The following is a 25,327-nucleotide window of genomic DNA, read 5'->3' on the forward strand; positions in this document are numbered from 1 at the left end:
ACATTGCAGGTGTTACAATTGGAAAAAGAACGACATTGTATGGTGACATTGTTGAAAGTGAAACTTTTTCCTTCTATCGTGTTATCACAATTGTTACATCCACCACATTTTGCATGTCCAACAATGGGGGACAGACCCCATACATTATCAAGTGTAATTGGAGGTAAAGAATTGGGTAAAGCAGCCCTCACAAGGTGCTCTCTAAGATTTTTACTCTTTTTGAAGGCAAAGACTGGTTTTTCGATGGAAAGGACACCTGTGTTTAATATCGGCCAATGTTTGAGGATAGTCTTTCTCAGTTGATTGGAGATTGGTGAGAAAGTGGATACACACGGTATGCGCTTGGAATCAGTCTTTTCTTACACCAAAAGAAAAGACTGATTCCAAGAGCATACCGTGTGTATCCACTTTCTCACCAATCTCCAATCAACTGAGAAAGACTATCCTCAAACATTGGCCGATATTAAACACAGGTGTCCTTTCCATCGAAAAACCAGTCTTTGCCTTCAAAAAGAGTAAAAATCTTAGAGACCACCTTGTGAGGGCTGCTTTACCCAATTCTTTACCTCCAATTACACTTGATAATGTATGGGGTCTGTCCCCCATTGTTGGACATGCAAAATGTGGTGGATGTAACAATTGTGATAACACGATAGAAGGAAAAAGTTTCACTTTCAACAATGTCACCATACAATGTCGTTCTTTTTCCAATTGTAACACCTGCAATGTCATTTATTTAATCATATGCCCATGCCAAAAAGTATATATTGGACAGACTAGCCAAAAGGTAAAAATTCGAATTGGACAACATAGGAGCCGTATTCGGTGCGGTGCCCCAAACGCACCCTTGGTGGAACATTTTGGAGCCTTAAAACATTCTGACGGTGATTTAAAATGGACTGTCCTGAAAGTACTGAGACTCCCACCAAGAGGTGGCAACATGGGACAGTTACTCAATAAAGAAGAACTGAAGTCCATTATACAGTTCAACTCCATCCAGGATGGCCTAAACAGAACAGAGGACTGGACCAGCCTAATATAAACTGGACACTGAAAGTTCTTCCTTTGCATGAGCATATATGCATACATAATTGTCTGTACTTTAATGTAACATTTTTTTGAAATGTCAGTTGTTCATAATCATTTTAAGACCGTTTTTATTAGGAAACCGCACTCTGGCACGAGCATATCACTATACGCGTTCCCTTTCACCATTTGGGCTCATATGGGTTCACCTCTATTCAATTGTTGGATTGCCTACTCCAAGATGGCGCCCAACATCGTTACCAATGCTCACTCTCGATCTAGTCCGTCCTCACTTCCCACCATTCACTTGACGGATAACATTAGGCGCCGCTGCATGCAGACGCTGAACACCAGGCCATCGAGCTACAGAACGGGAACCCCATTGCGGCCCCACTACGAGCGGATCACGGTAAGTTCCGCACCGCTACATGTCCCAGGCTCCCTTGAGGACCTAGCCCAGCCCTACACACCTCATGTGCGCCTTCCATATTTTCCCTTGTAGGCTCGCACGGAGAAGGCCGACGCCATCGAGCGCCCTACGTGGAATTCACACCACGATTACGGTAACCACCTGCCTGCACCCGCCGTCTTATTTTTCACTCTCACCCACCTGCAATGTCCAATTTCTTATGTTTCATTCACAGGAACACAAAAAAAACCTTCAATTGCAGTTTTACGTCAAGCCTATGCTAGTTGCTAGGCTTTAACGGTAATGTTTTAACTTTTCACTGCACGTAAGTCGCCACCTCGGCTTCACTCCCCAAGTTCTAAAAATTATATATCATCCTTTTAGGTCTTAATCAACCTGACCATATTGGGCCGATACCTACTCTCCCTCTATGACAACGCTATATTGCGACCCGGTAACTATATTTCATTTATCTTTTGTATCTCGGTCACCCGTCACGCATACTTTTTATGACCAAAATATCGTTATATAGGCATATACCATATCGGAACCTGATTACCCCGGAATTGTCTCAACCCACGGCCGACCTATCCTGCCTCGCTCGCGGTAACCAGTAATTTATATTAGGACCTCATTCACCTCACTGCGATGTGTCTGCCAACACTTCCCCACTACGGTCAATTTTTTACTAAACACCCGCTACCACTGAGCACCACTTCAAGATAAACGAATGCGGCATGTCCTATTTTTTCACTCGATGATCCTCACTCCAAATACGAGCACATAGCCACCTGTGCCCTTTGGAAACAAGCAACTGCATGTGCACGTGTTGCATTTTTGCATGGTATGAGTGGTAACTGACCTGTTTTTTATCACTCACTCTGTAATGAATTGATGCAGAAATCTTCTTTCCCTTTTTCCTGTTTAAACCCCACAGGCTTACTCAACAAATCAGGCAAAGTCAATTGTAGTCCTGAAGATGATCCCACTATATTATTGGAGATAGGGATCGAAACGTTCGTCGACTGTTTGTGCAGTACTGTTCGTTTTATGATTTGTATGTGTCATGGCAGTTACTGTGGGTTTGAGCTTATTCAAAAATTTATTTGCATTGCATTATAAGCCACCCTGCTCTCCTTGTTTGCCTGTAAACTGTTTGTTCTTTCCCTTGTATTGTCTTTCTCTGACTAGGTACAGGCTTGTGCCCAGTTATCAATGTGCGACTTGCCTCGCCATACTCTGCTTATACTTAAAATATTTTCCAAAATAAACGCTTCTAGGTCCGGCTGGACACTGAAGAAGGAAAAACACAGTATTTATTTTGAGCCTGTGTAAATTATTTCTCTAAATATTATTCCAAACCTAGGACCTTTGTTAAATTAAAATATATATTTTCAATCGAAACATAAACTTCTTGGCCACGATGGACGTTACATCACTTTACACGAACATACCACAGTCAGCAGCTATTGAAGTGATTAGAGAGGTTTTGGAAGAACGCCCCAGACCATGTCAGGTACCTACTCAATTCATTTTAGATCTACTTGAGATTGCTATGCGAAAGAATTTCTTTTATTTTGAGGGAGATTACTATGTGCAGACACGCGGAGTAGCCATGGGGGCAAGTTTTGCGCCGGACCTGGCTATACTCTTTATGGACGCATATGAAAGGGAATTCATATATAGTGACACAAACCCATACTTCACAAACATCAGGACATGGCGTCGATATATCGATGATGTCCTGATGATTTGGGAAGGCGATGAAAAAACCTTGATGGAATTCCACGAATGGCTAAACCTACGCTCCAAGGATATACAGTTTACCTTGGAATTTAGTAAAAAGAAAATTAATTTTCTCGATATTAGTATAGTGGAGGATGAGGGATTGTTACATACTACCCTCTATAGAAAATCCAGTGAGAGGAATACCCTGCTTCGGTACAATAGCCATCATCCACGCAATCTCAGGGACAATCTACCGTTTGGTCAATTCCTGAGATTGCGCCGGAATTGCACCCATAAGGAGGATTTCTTCAATGAATCCATGTCACTTATGGAGCGCCTGTTGGAGAGAGGCTATCCACAACGACTGTTGAAAAAGGCAAGAAAAAAGGCCTGGTTCTGTCACAGAGAATTCCTGTTGGAACCAAAAACTAAAACCAATAACAGTGATGAAAGGATAACATGTGTCACCACATTCAATACAAAAAGCACTGAAATCAAGAAGATTATGAATACGCATTGGCACCTGGTGGCTGACGACGTAGGGATCACGACCCCACCGATGTTTGCCTTCAAGAAGGGAAGAAGTGTGAGGGACTATGTAGTCCAATCATTGTTACCCAATATATCCAGGGATGCCCAGTCCACGTTATGGAACACGCCACCTGTATTAGGCCACCACAAATGTGGATCGTGCAAAGCATGTCAACTAGCAGAAGAACTAAAATCATGCACTCACAATAACTACACGCATGTAATGAAACAACATACCAACTGTAATTCAACTGGAGTTATATATGTGATTGCATGCCCCTGTGACTTTTGGTATATAGGTCAAACTGTCCAAAAAGTTAAAACCAGAATCCTACAGCACTGCAGCAGGATCCGCTGTAGAGTCCAAGGAGCCCCGTTGGTTGAACATTTTACAAAATTTGATCACTCACCTGAAAGTCAGAAATGGTGGGTATTAGAGAAGGTCACTGTTAATGTGAGAGGAGGCAATTTTTCAAACTGTCTAAATGTTCGGGAGTGTAAATGGATGCACACTTTTGATACTGTGAACAAGGGCCTCAATGAATATGAGGAAATAACAAGACAGATGGCAACACTCTATAATGGTTGAATCCTCTTTGCTAATTGTGTGACTTGCCTTGCTGTAATCACTAACCAAGAGTTGCACCCAGGAATCCTTCTATTGTGTAATATACAGATTGTAAATGTTTTAAAATACATGCATTATGTATCTGTTATAACTGTTCATATATGTCAACAGTTTGAATATTTGCAATGTTTATTTGTGATATTGGACCGGTTTTGTTTGATGTATACCAGTCACATTACTCTGTCCTTTATTTCATCTAACTAACACACACATGTGGACGTGCAGGGTGCACTACAGGCGCCAATCTTCCAGTCATGCGTGGGAGTATGTTCCAGCATCGGCCCGCCTGATTTACCAGTCACACGCTCCAGTGAGACATCCCGTTTTTCTTAAAGATACAATCGTACTGAAGTAATGAGTACATCCAGGATTATTTCACTGGTAATTGTTTGAATGTGGAGATATTTACGTAAACAAAAGAATCTCCTACTGGGTATGCTTAATCCTCTGTGATTAGGGCGAAATACCGCTAGACTGTTTTCACAACTCGATAATGGCCGATCTCCTAGCAACCATCGGGACGCCATGACGTAGGCGCGTTGGTTGCTTGGTTACGAATACAAGCACGTCGCATTCGATTCTGCTTCCGCATTCCAAAACGCGATTCCATGTGGGAAGCTGTGCGCCACTAAGCGGAGCTACAGAGAGAAGAGAGAAATAATACCCTTCGCTCCTACAGAAGACACGGGGTATGTAAAACGTAGCAACTGTGTATTTTAACCGAGGGCTCTAAGCTGTTTTTGTTCTAAGTCACTCCGGCAACGCCCTAACGAAGACATATTTTGTCTTATCTCCTTTACAGCACTGGGTGTCTGATTTGCTTGATAAATAACTTTGAACAACACCAGTGAACAAACGCATTGACACTTGGTGTCAGATTGGCTTGATAAATAATTTTGAAAAACATCAGTGAACAAACGCATTGGGTAAGTGACCACTGCGAGATTATTGAAAACAGTCTTTACGCAATTTTTAGATAGGGTATAGACCTCCAAGACGAGGACCCCGATATGTATGTAAGTAATTTTAGATTCTAATAGTAATCCTACAAATTGACTGAGATATTGAATTATTAAAAAATCGGCAATCACTAAATGGACCTTGCCAATTTCCGCATATATAAGCAACTCTCATTGTTTTGTAGTCATTAAAAAGGGAGAATAGCTGTGTAGCACTAATGGCTACCTCCTCTTCTTTTTGTTCTTGCAGTATAACTTTGGATACTTTCTTATTGTGGGTGCGGACCAATCGACGCACTTTGTCTTGCCAAGGCACCACGGAAGGGTGAGTGCTTTTCCACAAAGGCCATTAGTGGACTCATTTGATATTATAGAGTGATACTTAGCCCCGCTATTCATTTATCATTACAGGTGCCCAACGATTGTTTTTAATTGACGTGCACTCTGAGAGATATTCCCCTATTACTCCGTCCTGATGAAGACCCGTTGTTGAGGACTTGAACCACCCACTACATGGTTGGGTCGAAACGTCGACGACATTCCCCCTTGGGAGCCTGTACCTACTGATCCCTGTCCCTACTGATCCCTGTCCCTTGTCCACCCCCTACCCCCTTCTTCCTGGCCGCCCTATTGCCAATGGTGCAATTGAAGGACCAAGGAATTGTATATAGCATTTAGCTAGTAAAAAAGAAGTATTTTTTACAAGCATTACCTAGGACAGGCTCATTATTTCTTTGTATATAAATCATCTACACTGTTTTCTGATCTTCTTGATCATTCACTTGAGCACTTACTTTATCTTTCTCTGTGCACGTTCTCTCTTTTTATAAAAGTGTATTTTGCCTTATGATTTGTGTAAATACATGTACATAGATACATTGATTTTCAAACATTGTTATATGGTATATTAAAATAATCGTCCCAATTGGACTTTCTTCGGTTTCATTGGTTCTTTGGCACTTATTGTAAAAAAAATTTGAGGTTGTGGGCTAGTATCATCTATGCTATTAAGACTACAGATTTAGTCTTGATGTGGAGTTAATTAACTTGACCGAATGTTATGATTATTCTTATTGGTAAAATTATGTCGAGGACCAATTGTTGTCTATACTGCTGAATACCCAGGTCCTTGGACTATATTGGGTCAACCCCTGTTCTATAACAGTTAAAAGAAAGAGAAGCAAAGCTCTTCATGGCAAAAATGAGAAAAGAAAAAAGAGGAAGAAGGTCGAGGTCACGCTCCAGGTCGAGGTCGGGCTCGAAATCGACGTCGAGGCATGCTTCAAGAGCCAAGAAACATAAAAAGAAGAAGAGGCACTCTTCGAAGCGCCATTATGATAGAGAAGCGGTGCCGAAGTCTACTTCTCCAGTCCATTGACGCCGTAAGGACTTCGTGTCTCCTTCTCCCTCGAATCCAGCTTCTCCGGTGAGATCAGCTTCGCCTGCGGCTTCTCCTGTTCGATCTCCCATGCTGGATCCATCACAGACTTTGGAGCATTCTCCGGCTCCGGTAGAAGAGGTTGCTGTGCCGGATGAGCAGGCGACTCCATCGGATCTGCTGTTGGCGCCGGCTGGCTCGAACACGGTAACGCCTGCATCGGAGTCTGTCCCTGGGGCCTATCCTCCTTTTCCAAGCCCGGGTCAAGATCCTTCGCATTATCTAAATGCGATGTATGGAGTATTCCATAGAGCTATGTACCCCTCTGGAGCAACTTCGGGTCCCATGGTCCATTAGCGTTTAATCTGGGGGTTCCTCAGTCGTATGCCCTGGCTCCCTTCATACCTTTTCTTCTTGCGGCGCTGTCTTGGCATTTCCCGGCGCTGAGGACGTCAACTCAGTTTCCATCCTCTCCGGTGCCGTCAGCTCGACCGGCGCAAGCTGTGCCGACTAATCCGTGTACGACACCGGCTCCAGGTCCTTCGGAGTCGTCTTGGCTCCAGCGGCGTCGGTGCTTAGAATAAGATCTAGGAGAGAAGCCCAGAAGGTTTTGGAGGAGCAGAGATTTTGCCTGGAGGAAATGGAGGAAGGTGAGGTTGAGGACTCTGATGACTGTTTTATGGAATTAAAAGAGGCAAGTGGCCTTGATATATGTCTCCTGAGTGGGAGCTTTCGCCTGTATCTGAAGCTCCATCAAAGGATGTGGTCCCCTACCATACAGTAATTAAAAAGGCAGCAGAACTTTTGGACCTTCAGCTTCCTTCTGTTGAATTTAAATCTAATATTCTGACGGACGTTCTCCACTCTCCTACTTCTGTTGTAGAACCTCTGCTACCATTTAATGAGGCAATTACTGAGCCTGTATTGGTGGTCTGGCGCAAACCATTCTCGGCTCCAGCAGTTAACAAAGCTATTGCCAGGAGATACAGGGTGGCTCCATTGGATCCTGAATTTTTATCATCAGATCCCTCTCCTGAGAGTCTAGTAGTCCAGGCTACCTGTTCAAATACGTTTTCTGGTTCCTTTCCACAGGTTCCGGCTGACCGAGTCAAAGAAGCTCGACCAGTCTGCTAAAAAGGTGTTTCCTTCGGCTAGCATGGTCCTTAAGTCAACTAATGCCACCTGTCTTTTGGGTGGCTATATCCTTGCCCTAATGGACTCGGCAATACAACTTGCCCCAAAATTGTCCGAAGATGACAGGGAAGGTTTTAATGAGGTGTTATAGGAATTCAAGCGGCTGTTCGTCAGGTGATTCAGAGTGATTTGGACACGGCGGACTCTGTCGCCAGGATCATGGGATCTTCTGTGGCTACAAGAAGTGCCTGGCTTAAATCTTCAGAGTTCTCCCCAGATGTACAGGCAACACTTTTGGATCTACCTTTTGATGGCTCTGGTCTCTTTTGCAAGAAAGCGGATGCGGCCCTGGAAAGATTTAAAGATAGTAAAGCAACACCCAAATCTCTAGGCCTTCAGGTTCAGCCTTGGGGTTCAACGTTTAGGAGGTACAGAGGTTTTGGGAGATTATCCTTTTGCTCCTACAAACAACCTCAGCAGCAGCAACAGCAGCAGCAAAATACCTTGTATAGATCCTACAGGGGCAAGAATAGAGGTCGCCCTTGAGGTAGTCAGCCCTCCTCCTCCCCTCCTATTACCACAACAAAGCAGTCCTAGATCCACCATTCTGGATCATGTCCGTCCTGTAGGGGGTCGGCTTACTAATTTTCTACAAGATTGGGAATCGGTCACTACAGACCTTTTGGGTTCTCAATCTTGTGGAGAATGGGTATGCTCTTCCCTTTCGAGAATTCCCTCCAAATTACCCTCCTTGCCAAGGGGTTTGCTCAGAGGACCACCTTCTTCTCCTGCAGGAGGAAGTTCTAACTTTGTTGAAAAAAGGCACGATAGAGGTGGTTCCGGAGCAGGAAAGGGGTCAGGGTTGCTACTCCCGATATTTGCTGATACCCAAGAAGGATGGCAGGTTACGTCCAATCCTGGATCTCAGGATCTTGAATCTCTTTCTGAAGCAGGAAAAGTTCAAGATGCTCCCCCAAGCGGTTCTTCAAGCGCTGCAACAGGAGGATTCGATGGTGTCGATCGACTTGCAGGACGCGTATTTTCATATCCTGAAGTCGTACAGGAAGTATCTCAGTTTCACGGTAGGGTCGCAACATTATCAGTTTGCGGTCCTCCCGTTTGGACTTACTACTGCACCTCCAGTCTTCACCAAGGTGATGGCAGTGGTAGCAGCCCATCTCAGAAGGTGGGGGATTCCGGTTTTCCCCTATCTGGACAACTGGCTGATCAAAACAGAGCTGCTAGAGAAGGTGCCTCATCATCTGCAAGTGACAACACAGCTGTTGTACAGATTGGGTTTTTCGATAAACGTGCCCAGGTCTCACCTGGTGCCCTCTCAGCGCAACCTGTTTATAGGGGCGGTACTGGACACTACTGTCTGTCGAGCATTCCCTCGTCCTCAAAGGATTCTCGACATTCAGGAAATGATTCCTTTGTTTTGCAATGGAGCGGTGCATTCTGTTGGTCAATCATGCACGCTAGCACATGAGGGCGCTCCAGTGGTGCCTCCGCAGGCCGTGGTATCAGCACAACGGGGAACTCGGGGAGTCTGTGAGGATCTCCGGATCTGTCTTGGTGGAGCGTGGAAGGCAATCTGTCTCAGGGAAAGCCCTTCCATCTACCTCCATCGGTGCCACAGTGATAACGGATGCATCCACTCTAGGGTGGGGTGCTCATCTGGGGGACCTGGAGATCAAGGGTCTTTGGTCTTTAGAGGAAAGGTTGCTTCACATCAGCCTGGAGTTACGGGCAATACGTTTGGCGCTCAAGGCCTTCCTCCCTTCCCTTCGCAGTCAGTCGGTTCAAGTCCTAACGGACAACACTACCGCGATGTGGTATGTCAACAAACAGGGAGGAGTAGGGTCGCATTGTCTTTGCAGAGAGGCTCTGCGTCTCTGGTCCTGGGTTGAGGACCATCAGATTTGTCTGATGGCAAATCATCTGGCCGGAGTGCTAAACGTGCATGCAGACAGTCTCAGTCGGCAGTTCTCAGCCGACCACAAGTGGAGGCTTCATCCGGAGGTGGTCTGTCACGTCTTCTGGAATTTGGGGGACTCCTCGGTGGACTGGTTTGCCACTTACGAGAACGCTCACTGCCCGTCATTCTGCAGTCTCCCGTATCCGATGCAGGGAGCTTTTCAGTTTAGTTGGGACTCACAACTCCTTTACGCTTTTCCTCCCATACCCTTGATTCCTCGGGTTCTGAGGAAGATTCGCCAAGACCGGGCCAAAGTCATTTTGATCGCCCTGGATTGGCCAAGAAGGGTGTGGTACACAGATCTTATCCACCTCTCCTCGTGCCCTCTGCTCTGTCTCCCTCTCAACTTACACCTTCATGCCTGGAGATTGAACGGGGCAACCTGAATTCTTTTTCTCTTCCTTCTGACGTGCTGGACGTTATTTTGTCCGCCAGATGTTTCTCCACCAAGTCTATCTATTCCTATAGGTGGTCCAAATGTGTCCATTGGTGTGGGTAGAAGTCTATTGACCCTTTAAGGGCTTGCTTATCCAGCATTTTTCAGTTTGCTCTATCCCTGGCCCAGCAGGGTTTTGCTGTGGCTACTGTGAAAGGCTATTTATCGGCTTTGTCAGATTTCCTTTGCTTGCCGGATCAGCCATCCTTGTTTAAGTCACCTATTGTTTTACGTTTTATTAAGGGCCTTACCAACAAATTTCCACCCACTCCATTTATTGTGCCTCAATGGTACTTAAATCTTGTCTTAACCTACTTGATGGGTTCTCCCTTTGAGCCCTTGCACAAGTGTCCCTTGAGACTACTGTCTTTTAAGACCTTTTTTCTTGTTGCCATTACATCGGCAAGGAGGGTAAGTTAGCTTCAAACTCGGAGTTCAGAACCCCTGTTCTTGACCATTCATGCTAATAGAATGGTACTCAGGACCAGAGCTGCTTTTCTGCCGAAGGTGGTAACTCCCTTTCATCTGGGGTAGTCCATTACCCTTCCTACCTTCTATCCTCCCCCTCACCCTTCCAAGGAGGAGGTGAGGCTTCACCGCCTGGACCCTAAGAGGGCGGTGAGTTTTTACCTTGATAGGACTAAAGACTATTGAGTGGATGACCAGCTCTTCGTGGGCTTTGCTAGCTGCAGTAAAGGCAGAGCACAAGCGCACCCTTTCCAGATGGATTATCTTGTGCATCAAGATCTGTTACTCTTTGGCTGGTAAGGAACCTCCAGAAGGTATAAGAGTTCATTCTACTAAAGCAAAATCTTCTACATCTCCCTTATCTAGGGGTGTTCCTGTAGAGGACATTTGTAGAGCGGCAACTTGGGCCTCCCTCCACACTTTCGCGAAGCATTACCGCTTAGACTCCGAAGTGAGGAGGAGCGGACACTTTGCGCGTTCTTTTCTCCAAGATTTTCTGGTATGGAAGGGTGGACACCCTCCTCTGAGAGTGGGGACTGCTGTGGGACTCTATTCACAAGGTGAGGAATCCACTGGCAGATGTATCCATCAGAAGACCAAGTTACTTACCTTCGGTAATGCTTTTTCTGGTGGATACAGTATCTGCCTGTGGATTCCTCACTGACCCACCCGCCTCCCCGTTGTCCACCTTTGTTATACCCACTATGTTGATATTGTCTAATTTATTTTCAATGGAAGTATATTACAGTAATGTTTTCACACTGTGTGTGTTGGTTGAATTCTGTGTACTATGTATACTGTATATATTTATGTCGGTCCGTCCGTGTGCCACGAAGGCAAGGAAAAATAGGGCGGAACTGACGTCATCACGCCAACAAGGCTCCTTTATGTATCCAGTGACGTCAGCAGGGTCGCGAGTGGAGCCATGGTTCTACGTCGCCGTCCTAGTCTGCGTGGAGAGCTACCAAAAATTTCCGAATGCTGCTGGCGCAGGGGATATTCACATGGTGAGGAATCCACAGGCAGATACTGTATCCACCCGAAAAAGCCTTACTGAAGGTAAGTAACTTGTTTGTTTGGGGCACGGCTATGGGGTCACTCAAATATTAATGTCCTGCAAATCTAAGAAAACTTGTTCTTGATACGGTTGCTTTATTTACCGTCATCTGCAGCCAACCCCATTGCTCACAATGAGGTGAGTCTCCAGTTTTTAGAAGATTTCCTATTGGCCCGACCTTTACCACTGTGGGATTCAATATGGAAAAAAGGTGAAACATGTTTTACGCAATCAATTATTTTAGATTGTCTTAAACTGCAAATTGCACTTAAAATTCCATGGCTGCTATACGTTAATACTGTTCTAGAAAAGATATATAAAACATCAGTATGGTCAGAAACTCTCAAAACCTTGATCTGCTCTAAGTAAGAAATGAGAGATACCTTTTTACAAAACAGAATAGATCTAAGGTTATTGACTGAAAAGAACAAGCCTATTATGTCTCAGTATATATCATAGAGCAGCGATATGAGCACGAATAAATATTTGTCATATGTGACATATGCACAGCATCGTTAAGCACTAACGAGATTTAGATGTGACATTGTTCATTTTCTTGAAGCCTTTCCTACTATGCAGTTTCATCCGCCTGCAGATTTTTTTATGCCCATGTGACAATCTAAGCAAACGGAGCACGTTGCATTTTATGTTGCTTTGTAAATTTTATAAGAATCTTAGATGCTTTTATTTAAAGCCACTATTTATTACTTGTAACAATAGGTCCTCTAAAGAGGCTATGAAATTCTTGATAAGATTAGGTGACCCTCTGATTTGTTAGAGGGTGGCCTTGTACATTCTGAAAGCAATAAATAAGCGGGAAACTATAAGATATAGGAATATTGCATTGATTTGGTCCTAATACAATTTCAGTTTTTATGTATGATTATTTTATGTGTAATAATTAAGAATTGCCTCATTAATGTATAAATATGAACGTCATGGTCAATACATATGTATATGTTGCAATGTTCTTATAATATGATTGTATGTGTTCTATTTTTATTATGACTGTTCTTTTATGGCTATCTCTAGATAGTCGAATAAAGATTTAATAAGATAAGGTATGTGCACTATCCCAATGTTGAGCGTAAGACTCAGAAATGTTTTCGAATCCCTAAGTGAAGTGGGAGTCCACTGTTGGGCCAGAAAGTGAGGCCCAGGAATGCTGTCATGCTCCCTCTGAAACTATTTGGCATGCAATTTCCTCAAGGAAGTCAACATCCAGAAAGAGATAGATGTAGTCAATAGGCAAACACTGGATATAGGCATGACTTTACATCCAGCGTGGGCAGTGAATGAGGGAATTTGGGACTGGAATAGATTGGGAGGGGAATGCAAGGGAGCACTCTTTTTTTTGTCCTTGCTACCGCATGTGTGTTATCACAGGTTGTGCTACCCTGCCACTGTCTTTCCGCTGCACAGTTTGTGTTTGCAAAGATATATCACAACTGCCATGACCATGTTTCTAAGAATAACAGGAAAACAATCCATCAGATGGAACTCCACTGCATGCAAAAATGTTTTTGGGATTCTACTCCATTTCCTCCCTCTGATGCCGTCTTGAGTATGTGATCCTGCCTTTTTTTTTATAACTTGTTAAGACCTGGACAGAAACATAAAGTAGCCATTAGCAAACCAGTTAACAACCATTTGCAGGTGCTCACATGAAATGGATTCAGGCGTTTTATCTCCGAAGGAACAGACATAACACATCAAGCTCCTAAAGTTAAGAAGAGTGCATCTAACCCTGAGACTTTTCTTTGAACCTTCAACCAGACCTAAATCCTTCGCCACACGTATAATACACAAACAATGCATTATCTGAACAAACAGGGAGGGCCAACATCCAGAACTTTGCCCAGAAAACAAATCATGAAATTACTAGTATCCAGAATCTTAGGGTTACTGCTGTTAATCTGCCGGGATTGCAAAGTGGACACTCAAAGCAGAACCATTCAAGAGCGTATTAATGGGTCTTAAACAACTCCGCTTTGAAAGACCTCAAGCACACTTAGTCAAAAAGCATCAGCATCAGGCAAAAAGTGGGGGGCAACCTGGAAAAAAGGGCACTTTTCTACAAGTCGTGAATGCTCAGCCATCAGTTTTGCTTGAGCATTTAAGTGTTTGGAGTCACTTGCAGTTTATTTGATATCAGTGATTTGAATACCTGTTTTGGAGCAACAGAAGCTCAACTACCAGACTTTGGAATATTTAGGCTCTTTGTCAGAAACCTGTTTCCTTTATTCAATGGCTCTACAGATAGCTCCACTATTAAAGTAGCTTGGTTATTCAGTAGTTGTAGTCCTTTAATGCTCTGAGTGTAAATATTTATTGATTTGATCTAGTGCAGTTGACTTTCAGCTAGCAATACCCTATGATTATTTCTGGCACCACCCAAAAGACTGAATTCTGTGATCACAAACTACTCCATAGTGTGCCACCCAAGATCATCACAAACAGGGCAGAATTAGATCTGTGGGTAAACTATTGGAACACTATGGATATGGAATGTTTCAAACCTTGGATATTCAGTGAAAACTAGAGTAGCCGGGTTTACATGTTCCACTCAGAGGAGGGTAAAGTGCAACCTCCCTCTAGGATATGTATTAAGCCCCTAGTAATAGGTCTAACCGGGCGTGGTGGTGGAATTATGATAATTGGTCTGTGAAGTAGGGTGTCTACTTCGAGATAAGGAGACACAGCCCTTAGGAATGTGTACAGTAAAGTGAGAGACAGGGGTTGGAATACCTGTGAAAGCTTGACCGGATAAGGTGAAGCAGGAGGAGGGTGATGGGTGGAAAAGGAATATATGAAGAAATCCCGCAATCCAAAATCCGGCATATCATGACTCCGCATTTATTACAACGCGGAGCCATTACTCCGCAATACTATCACTCCTCAATCTTTTACCCTGCATATAACTTTACCACGCATGCCTTTACAACGCAAAGGCATGTGTGGTGAAGTTATATGTGGGGTAAACTTAGTAAATGTACTTACCACACATATATATATATATATATATATATATATATATATATATATATATATTACCCAAGTTTGCCCTGCAAGCAAGTCCGGACTCAAAAAACCAGTAAGTTGCGCAACAACTTTATTTTCAGATGAAGCATGCCTTTTAGTCCGGATTCTCCCTTCAACTGCCTGACCCGTTTCAAAGATGCCAATCTCCTTTTTCAAAGGCGTGCGAAGTTCCAATCCTTTTTCCTCACAGTGCCGCTTTCATGCTCTAGTCGTTAATCAAGCCTCCTGTGTGCTCATGCACGGCTTCCTTTTATTGTTCAATTAAGCCCCAATATCGTGCAAGGCATTGCGGTACTTGTAGTTTTAATGTTTTTTACCCTCCATTGGGTTTAAATGCAACTTCGAGTTTTAAAGAGGGAAGCAGCCCTCCAGTGGGCTTAGGGCTTAAAGACCCGCTTCCATCAAGTTTAAATACCAGTTTTTCCCTTGTAGGTCCGGTATGGTTCCAAACCAGGGCCCCATCTTTTCTTGGTGGTGCGTCGACTTCACAGCTGGACCTGCCGTGTGACATATTACCCAAGTTTGCCCTGCAAGCAAGTCCGCACTCAAATCAATCAATCAATCAAAGACATTTATAGAGCGCACTACATACCCGTAGGGTCTCAAGGCGCTGGGGGTAGGGGGGTGCCGCTACTGCTCGAACAGCCAGGTCTTCAGCTTCTTCCTGAAGGAGAGGTGGTCTTGGACCAGGCGCAGGTCGGTCGGGAGGGAGTTCCAGGTCTTGGCGGCCAGGTAGGAGAAGGACCTTCCTCCTGTAGTCGCTCTTCGGATGCGGGGGACGGCGGCGAGGGCGTGGTTGGCTGATCGGAGGTGGCGTTTGGGAGCGTAGAAGTTGATTCGGTTGTTGAGGTAGCTCGGGCCTTGGTCGTGTAGGGCTTTGTGTGCGTGGGTGAGGAGGCGGAAGGTGATTCTTTTGTTGACGGGGAGCCAGTGTAGGTCTCTCAGATGTCCGGAGATGTGGCTGGTTCGTGGGATGTCGAGGATGAGTCTGGCTGAGGCGTTCTGGATCCGCTGGAGTCTCTTCTGGAGCTTGGCGGTGGTACCGGCGTAGAGGGCGTTGCCGTAGTCCAGTCGGCTAGTGACGAGGGCCTGGGTGACGGTCTTCCTGGTCTCGGTGGGGATCCACCAGAAGATCTTCCGTAGCATGCGTAGGATGTTGAAGCACGCCGAGGAGACGTTGTTGACTTGCCTGGTCATGGAGAGGGAGGAGTCCAGGATGAAGCCCAGGTTGCGTGCATGGTCTGTCGGTTTGGGTGCGGTGCCCAGGGCGGGAGGCCACCAGGAGTCGTCCCAGGCGGAGGGAGAAGAGCCCAGGATGAGGACCTCCGTCTTGTCTGTCAGTAAGTTGCGCAACAACTTTATTTTCAGATGAAGCAAGCCTTTTAGTCCGGATTCTCCCTTAAACTGCCTGACTCGTTTCAAAGATACCAATCTCCTTTTTCAAAGGTGTGCGAAGTTCCAATCCTTTCTCCTCACAGTGCCGCTTTCATGCTCTGGTCGTTAATCAAGCCTCCTGTGCGCTCATGCACGGCTTCCTTTTATTGTTCAATTAAGCCCCAATATCGTGCAAGGCATTGCAGTACTTGTAGTTTTAATGTTTATACATAGATGTATCTATATACATATATATACATATATATACCTAATAATGCATATGTATATAAATATATATATATATATTACATTTATATTTTTTTACAAATATTTTTTACATATATATATATATATACACATATATATATTATTTTTAAAATTACTCTTTTCACCCTAAAAACTAATACCACCCTGCTCCCTTAAAATACCCCAGCACCTCAAAATCCTAACCCACCCTTACTCCTTAAAATACCCCAGCACCCTTAAACACTAACCCAGCCTGACCCTAGAAATACCCCTGTACCCCAAAACCTAGCACTGAACCCTAAAAATACCACTGTACCCCAAAACTCAAACCTAGCCCGAACCCTAAAATTACCCCTGTACCCCAAAACCTAGCCCTGAACCCTAAAAATACCCCTGTACCCCAAAACTTACCCCTGAACCCTAAAAATACCCCTGTACCCCAAAACCCAAACCTAGCCCTGAACCCTAAAAATACCCCTGTACCCCAAAATACCCCATAAGCCTAGAAATACCCCTGTACCCCAAAACCCAAACCTAAACCTGAACCCTTAAATACCCCTGTACCCCATAACCCAAACCCACCCTTAAAATACCCCTGAACCCCTAAAGCATATACTCCAACACCCCCAAACTAAAACCATATACTTACCTTACACTTAAATATTAAAAACATATGCTTTTACCATTCATGCTTTTACAACAAATTTCGTTGTAAAAGCATGCGTGGTAAAAGCATATAAGATATAATGGCATGCGTTGTAATATTTTGCGGAGTAAAGGTCCATGCGTTGTAATGGTATGAGGAGTGAAGGTATGCAGAGTGAAATTTGCGGAGTGAAGGTGTTTTACCGTGGAAAAGAGCAGGCTTTCTAGTCAAAGCAGGGAGTTCACCCTTCATCTGAACGCCCTAGGGGTGTGGAGATAAAAATACCAAAAGAGGTCAGGGTTGCCTGTGAAGGCGGCGGAGTTTTGGGAGCTCAAATCATTGGCAAGGGCCCTGTCTTTTCAGTTAGTTTCAAATAGGATAGAAGTACCAAAGCAGTGGTGGATAACACGGGTAGGAAATAACCTGCACGAAACTAATACACAATTAGAGCCTCAAGTTCATTTAAATTTTCTGCAAATCAAACATTTTATTCCTATTTCTCACAAAATACCCCTTGGCACAACAAAATACAACCTTGCAGTGTTATTACACCAGGTTGCGTAATTCAGTGGGGAACATATGTCCACAGTAGCTTGTTTACCATGAGCTCTTTGTCTCAACTCTGAGAACGTCTCGAGCCCTCATATCGAAGTGACTTGGCTGACAGAACATTGTTGCTCAGGAGTAAAAATATGGCTGTTGTTAGATCTGGGGTCTCTAGTTGGCAGAGGTAAGTACCAGTGTCCAAATAGGGACCCATTCTTCTAATCGGGGTAAGGAGGAAACACTTCAGATAACCCCTGCTCAACCCCTTGGAAGCTTGGCACGAGCACTCAGGCTTATCGAAGGCAATGTGCAAAGTATTTGTACCAACACTCACAGTAACACAGTGAAAATAAAATAAACTGACTCCACAACAGTTTAGAAAAATAAAGGTATTTAATCTAAACTACACAAGACCAAAACGACAAACATCCAACATACACAGTTCAAGAATATGGTTTCAAATGAGTTCTGAAGGTTGTGTTAAAATAATCCACAGTTGCGTCACGTTTTAGCCAACAGTACCTTTAGATGCGACAAAAGTTCCAAGTGAAAGCTGTAGCGTTGAAAAGCAAGTCATGCGTCACTCCTGAGACCCTGGGGAGACGATGCAACAACCCTGCTGGACGTAGCGGGCGTGTTACGGTGACTCCGGTCTGTATGGGGAGGGATGCGATACCTTGCGTGGATTCCGGTGCACAGGTTTCGGTGGAAGCGGCTCGCAAAAGGTACGTTGCAACGATGTGCGGTTCAGTGGCGATCTTCTCCTCTCGCGGCCCCTCGATGCGATGGCTCTGCGACGACTATCGCAGCGACGTGATGCGGTCCGCAAGCAAGCGGTGCGACGATCTCACCCAGTGACGACAGGCTCTGCAACGATACTCGCAGCAATGGTAATCTTTCCGCACTGGACTGGTGCGTCCCACAAACGAAGGATGCGTCGACTCTGACAGCGGCAACAGGCGCTGCGACGAGATAGGCCTTCGTATCGGCGGAAATTTCCTCGCACTTACGGGGATGCGCTCCGCAAGCGAGCGATGCGTTAAAACTTGCAGAAAGTCTTTAAAATCTTGGTTTCCAGCTTCCCAACACAGATACAACTCCCAGAGGCACCACAACTGGCCCAAGCACTCTAGGAAGGACAGAATTCTCAGCAGAGTTCAGGGAAGCTGGGGGTGAAGTCCTTTTGTTCCTGGGACTTCTTAACAGGGAGCCAGCTCTTCTTCAGGCCCTTGGAGATTTCTTCAAGCAAGGGGACACAGCACAAAGCAAAGTCCTTCCCCTCTCCTTGGCTGCAAAGCGACCGCAGGACAGTCTTCCAGCTTTCTCCTTGGCAGAGGTTCCTTCTAGATTCCAGAATGATCTAATTTTCTGTAATCTGGGGTCCTGTACTTATACCCCTAAAAGTCTTTGTTCCCTTTGTGCAGGAGGGTTCTCAGCCCGGACTGAACCAGTTCTGTGTGTTCCTTGAGCACTTTGTTTTCCTGTCCTCTACTTTCCTTTCAGAGAGAAGGGCAGGGTCGTCAGCCGCCCAGCAGGAGGTGGAGCCAGCATTGTGGAAGGCAGACACAGCCCTATTCAGGCTCAGGTGCTGCCCCCTCCAACCACTCTAGATGCAGATGGAGCTATAGAGCCCAGGGATGGCCCACCTAGCCTCTGGGAGCCACCCAGCCCCTGCCACTCACAAACCAGACAGTCAATTCACAAACAAACCAAGGTACACAGGAAGGTCAGCCAGTTACAACAAGGAGCTAAGGGGATCAGGAACAGGTCGTCCCCCTCTCACCGTAACATATACAACACAAGACCTGTTCCTATGGTGAGTGCACATCTCCTGATCATAGCCAACCAATAATGTTATTTAATTGGACAAGCGGCTACGGCATCTAGCCATCTTGTGTTCCTGGATCAGGGTCACCCTTTTTAGAACATTAATTAAAACGATGCGCTGTTTCCTCTGTGACTCCCTTCTCACTCTACTCTCCCCCAAGAACTATCTGGAGTGAAAGGTGAGTAGGATAAATGAAGTAGAAAAAGTGAGAAACGGAGTGGTGGAGCCTCACTGGAGTAACACCGTGGGGGCTAGCAGGATGGTACTCGCCTGCTGCCTAGGTTCTCATCATCAGCATCCACCACTCCAACGAAAGAAGTGATAGTGTATAAAGAAAGATAATGAAAAAGTGAAGGTGCTGGGGAAACAGTGCATGCCTGTACACCAAGCGTGGTGTACTGCAGGTTTGGACCCAAAGCGCGGAAAGGCGTGTCAACTGGCACACTAATCCTGTGATTATAAAACCGAGCTGGATCACACTAGCCAAATGTCCTTTATTCTGTGCTGTGTGCCTGCCCCATTTAAAACGCTGACATGTTTTGTTGCCTATTGGAAACTTACGGCAACTTCTTCAGGGCCTGGGTCTGTCACTCCACCCTGCACCAAATAATATAAATATGCCGTTTCTCAGCGCTCCAAAGGCATACCTATACCTCGAGAGTGGGTGTGCCTCTGTCACTGTTTTACAGAATTTTGCCCTCGTGCTGCAGCTGTCAGCCGGGACCTTGCGATTTGTAGAGCGTTGTCTCAGCACCGTTGACACAGGAAGGTCAGACAAGAGAACAATGCAAAAACAACAATTGATGGACAGAATGCAGAACAATGTCATACATTCACCCCAGTACAGAGATCTGGGCCTAAATCCATCGTTTATTTGCACTCCACACCACCCCAGTTCAGACATGGCCATATGCAAATCAGCCTTGACCCTGTACCTCATGGGAACAGTCCAGTCCGAACTGCCAAGCCATGTCTTTCCTGGATCTCAAAAGCTTCCCTTCAATTGAACTCCACCCCTGTTCCCTGGGTAGTAGCCTCCTACTAATGAAAGCTACAGGTTGGTCCCAGCCCTCGTTGTTGATCTGTGAGAGTACTGCTCCCACACCATGCTCTGAAGCGTCTGTCTGCACTGCAAACTCACTGGAGAAATCAGGTGCCTTGAGCACCGGTGCTGTGCACATGGCAGTTTTCAGGGCATCAAAAGCAGTTTGACAGGCTTCGGTCCAATTCACTCTCTTTGGCTGCTTCCTTGAAGTCAGCTATGTCAATGGGGCAACGATGGTGCCATACCCCTTGACAAATCGTCTGTAATACCCGGTGAGACCTAAAAAGGCTCTCACCTCTGTTTGGGTCTTGGGGGGGGCTCCTAAGCCAGAATGGTATCAATCTTCTCCTGTAGGGGTGCCACCTGGCCGCTCCCCACCTGGTGCCCCAAATACACCACAGATCCCTGCCCTATCTGGCACTTGCTGGCCTTGATAGTGAGGCCTGCCTTTTGCAGCGCCTTCAACACTTCACAGAGGTGTTGCAAGTGTTCCTCCCACGTGGAGCTGAACACAGCAATGTCATCCAGGTATGTGGAGCTGAATTCCTCCAGCCCGGTCAGTACCTGGTTGACCAGTCTCTGGAATGTGGCAGGGGGGTTCTTCAACCCAAAGGGCATGACTTGGAGCTGGAAGTGCCCCTCTGGCGTTGAGAACGCAGACCTCTCTTTGGCCCCCTCAGTTAAGTTAATCTGCCAGTACCCAGAAGTTAGATCAAACGTACTGGGCAGCTCCCAACCGATACACGAGCTCATCAGCTCTGGGGATGGGGTGTGCGTCAGTCTTGGTGACCGCATTGAGCCCAGGGTAGTCCACACAAAACCGGAGTTCTGGAGTGGCACCGGGCACAGCAGCTTTTGGCACTAAGACCACTGGGCAAGCCCAGGGGCTGCTGGAGGGCTCAATTACCCCTAGCGCCAACATCTTGGAAACCTCTTCCTTGATGCTGGCCCTGGCCTTGTCAGCTACCCTGTAAAATTTCTGTTTCACAGGCAGACTATCTCCAGTGTCCACATCATGGACGCACCAATTGGTGACACCTGGTGTCAGGGAGGCAAACTGACCCAACACTTGGCGACAGTCCCTCTGCTGTTCTGGGGTCAGGGTGGGTGAGAGGACCACACATCCACTGACACATCCTGCTCCTTGGCTGCCAGGAGGTCAGGAAGAGGGTCACATTCCTCTTCCATTCCAGCATCTGTAGCCAGGAGCATTGTCCTTTCTGACCTCTCAAAGTGGGGTTTGAGGCGGTTCACATGCAAGACTCTCAGGGGCTGCCTGGGAGTCTTCAAGTTAACCAGGTAGGTGACTTCGCTCTTGCACTCCACCACCTCATATGGCCCAGTCCACTTGTCCTGGAGCGCACAAGGCTCCACTGGCGCCATCACCTACACTTTCTGGCCAGGTTGAAATTCGACCAGAGTGGTATTCTGGTCGTACCATCTTTTCATTTCTTCCTGGCTAGCTTCTAGGTTCTCCTGAGCGAGCTTCCTGAAGCGTTGTCTGGTTGCGGAAGGCCAGCACATAGCTGACACATCCTGGGGGGTTTTCCCACTGGATTTCTCCCACCCCTCCTTCACCAGTGTGAGAGGTCCTCTAACAGGGTGGCCATACAGAAGTTCAAAGGGACTGAACCCTAAGGACTTCTGAGGCACCTCCCTGTAGGCAAACGGGCATGGTAGAAAGACGTCCTACTTCCGTTTCATGGGCTCCGCTAGGCCCATAATCATACCTTTCAGGGTGCGGTTGAACCTTTCAACCAACCCATTTCCTTGAGGGTGGTAAGGAGTGGTGAACTTATAAGTTACCCCACACTCCTCCCACAGAGACTTCATGTACCTAGAGATGAAGTTGGTACCCCGGTCGGAGACCACCTCTCTGGGGAATCCCACACGGGAAAAAATCCCCATCAATGCATGGCCCACCACAGGGGCTGTGACTGACTGTCCTGAGAGGGACAGCTTCCGGGTACCGGGTGGCATGGTCCACCAAGACCAGGATGAACCTGTTACCTAAGGCTGTCTTATGGTTCAGTGGCCCCACAATATTGATGCCCACCCGCTCGAAAGGGGTGCTCACCACAGGAAAGGGTTGGAGGGGTGGCTTGCACTTCCCTCCGCTCTTGCCACTGGCCTGACATGTTTGGCAAGATCTACAAAATGTACCAACGTGCTTCTTCATCTGGGGCCAGAAGAAGTGGGTGACAAACCTTTGGAAGGTCTTGTCTTGCCCCAGATGTCCTGCGAGAGGCACGTCATGAGCCAGACCCATTAGGAAGTTCCTGAAGTGCTCGGGTACCACCAGCACACGGGCTGCACCGGGCTCAGCGAACTTCGGCTCACTATACAACAACTCACCCACCCAGTAAATGAGATGATCCTTGGACTCTCCACCTGCTGCCTGGTCTGCAGCCTGTTGCCGCACACCAATGAGGGAAGGGCACTCTTTCTGCGCCTTGCAGAATTCTTCCCTGGAGGGGCCACCTTCTTGCTGCCAATGGGTCAGCTCAGGTACGTCCCCCAGTTCAGCCACTTGCTCCCCGGTAGTCTCCAGGGCATCCCCCTCAGGTTCTGCTCCTTCCTGGGCCGTGGGAACAGCTGTGGTGGGTTTCCCACGCCCCCTGCCGCCTCCTCTCGTGGCAGGCCCCTGGGCCACTGTTTCAGGCTCCGGTTCTGCTGAATCACCCTTAGTGGCTGCCATAGCCCGCATGGTCACGCAGATCCATGCAGGCAAACCCAACATCTCCAGATGAGTCTGGTGTTCCACATCCTTCCATGAGGAACTCTCTAGGTCATTACCTAGCAGACAGTCTACAGGCAAGGCTTCACTTACAACAACTTCCAAGAGACCAGAGACCCCCCCCCCTCCACTCAAAGGGAACACGTGCCACTTTGTAGAGGCGCACTGAGCTGTCAGCTGCAACTACTGGGTGGAGTACATTGGGGATGACCTGCTCTTCAGACACCCACTGACACTTCACGGATGTCACGCTGGCTCCTGTGTCTCAGAGCCTCTAACTCTCTCCCATTGATGGTCACCTTCTGCCCGTATTTCTTAGTGTTAAGGGGCAGAGAGGTATCCTGGACCATCTCTTGGTCGCCTAGAGAGACAAGGGTCATGACTGCTAATCTCTCCCCCCCCACTGGAAATCAAATCCCCTACCAAAGCTACACTTGCTAACCCTGGGTCAGGAGCACCAGTGGGTGCTGGAGATTTCTTAGGGCACTTATTGATAACATGTCCCACCTCATTGCAGTGTAGGTTGCAGGTAGGGGGACCTCTGTTATCCCTTCTGACCCTAGGGGGCCATGGCTGTTTGGGTTTGGGGGGAACTATTTTGGGGCCCTTGAGAGAACTCCTTTTGGTTACCCTTGTCCCCCCCCCACTCTTCTGCTGGGGACCCTGCCCACCTTTGGCTGTGGTACCCACAATTCCTCTGTGGACCCTGGTACTGGTCCAGCGGTCCGCCTTCTTTGCAAGCTCAATGGGGTCTGTCAGCTAGCTGTCTAAAAGATGCTGGCGCAGCTCTGGAACACAAAGACTACTCAAGTGCTCCCAACTAATTAAATGCAACAACCCCTTATAATCAGTTACTTTGCTGCTCTTCATCCAACCTTCCAGTGCACGTGAGTACAAATTCACACACTCCATCAAAGTCTCAGACTCTTTCTTCTTAGAGTTTCTAAACTGCAGTCTGAACTGCTCTGGAGTAAGTCCATACCTGGGACATAGGGCCTCCTTCATATTGGGGTAGGTCATGGTACCTGCTAACTCCAAGGGCTCTAGAACACTCCTCCTAGAAGCATTAAAATGTTTCTACAGGCCCGCCCCCAATGCTGTTCAGGCAATTTTATAAGAAGTAAACTAGGCATAGATATCCTCACTCCTATCATAATTCTGTACCAAATCCTTGGGAATATATACTTTACCCCCTGGCACTGGCTGTGCGCTAACACCATTTGAACTGGAACCCACCTGCTTTGCCTTGATATCCAGTTCCCTCATGCTCAACTTATGAGCCAAAAGCAATTTCTTTTCCTCCAGGGCACAGGCATTTTTGCTCTCCTCTGCCGCCCTTTCTCTCTCCTCCGCCGTCCTTTCTCTCTCCTCCGCCGCTCTTTCTCGCTCCTCCGCCGCTCTTTCTCTATCTTTTTCCATTTCCAATTGCTTCATCTTTAACCTCATGACTTCCAAGTCATAGTCTCTTAATCTTTGATTCTCTTCTAACTCTTCTGGGGGCAGACCCCTGCTGGAATGGTTGCTGCTAGGCCTTGAGCCTGGATTGCCCACTGGCAATTCATGTGGTTGAAACCCCTCCCTTCCATTTGCATCATTTCCTTGTTTGGCCTCCCACCATGCCTTCAAGATTCTCTGCAACCTCATCCTTCCTGTAGTTGCTTTTTATGGGGCACTCAAACTTGTGGCAGAATTGCTAAAGCTCTGCAACTTTGTAGGAATACAAATCCTCAATGACAAACTCCAATTCTGCTTCTACACTGGGTGCCTTTCCTTTCACAGACATGATGCTTTTAAGAGTTATTCAAAAATAGAACCAAAAACAATACTCAACCGTAGTATGCAGTGGTGTAGTGGTCTGCACTCACTAGTGATTTACACCAGTCACTGTGGGTCAAGTACAAATACAAGTTCAAAATCCCACCTCTGGCCAACAATGTTAGATCTGATTGTCTCTAGTTGGCAGAGGTAGGTACCAGTGTCCAAATAGGGACCCTTGCTTCTAGTCAGGGTAAGGAAGAAACACTCTTCAGATAACCCCTGCTCACCCCCTTGGTAGCTTGGCACACGCAGTCAGGCTTATCGAAGGCAATGTGCAAAGTATTTGTACCAACACTCATAGTAACACAGTGAT

The sequence above is a fragment of the Lissotriton vulgaris genome, chromosome 2_1, assembly GCF_964263255.1.
Source record: "Lissotriton vulgaris chromosome 2_1, aLisVul1.2, whole genome shotgun sequence".
Taxonomy (NCBI): domain Eukaryota; kingdom Metazoa; phylum Chordata; class Amphibia; order Caudata; family Salamandridae; genus Lissotriton; species Lissotriton vulgaris.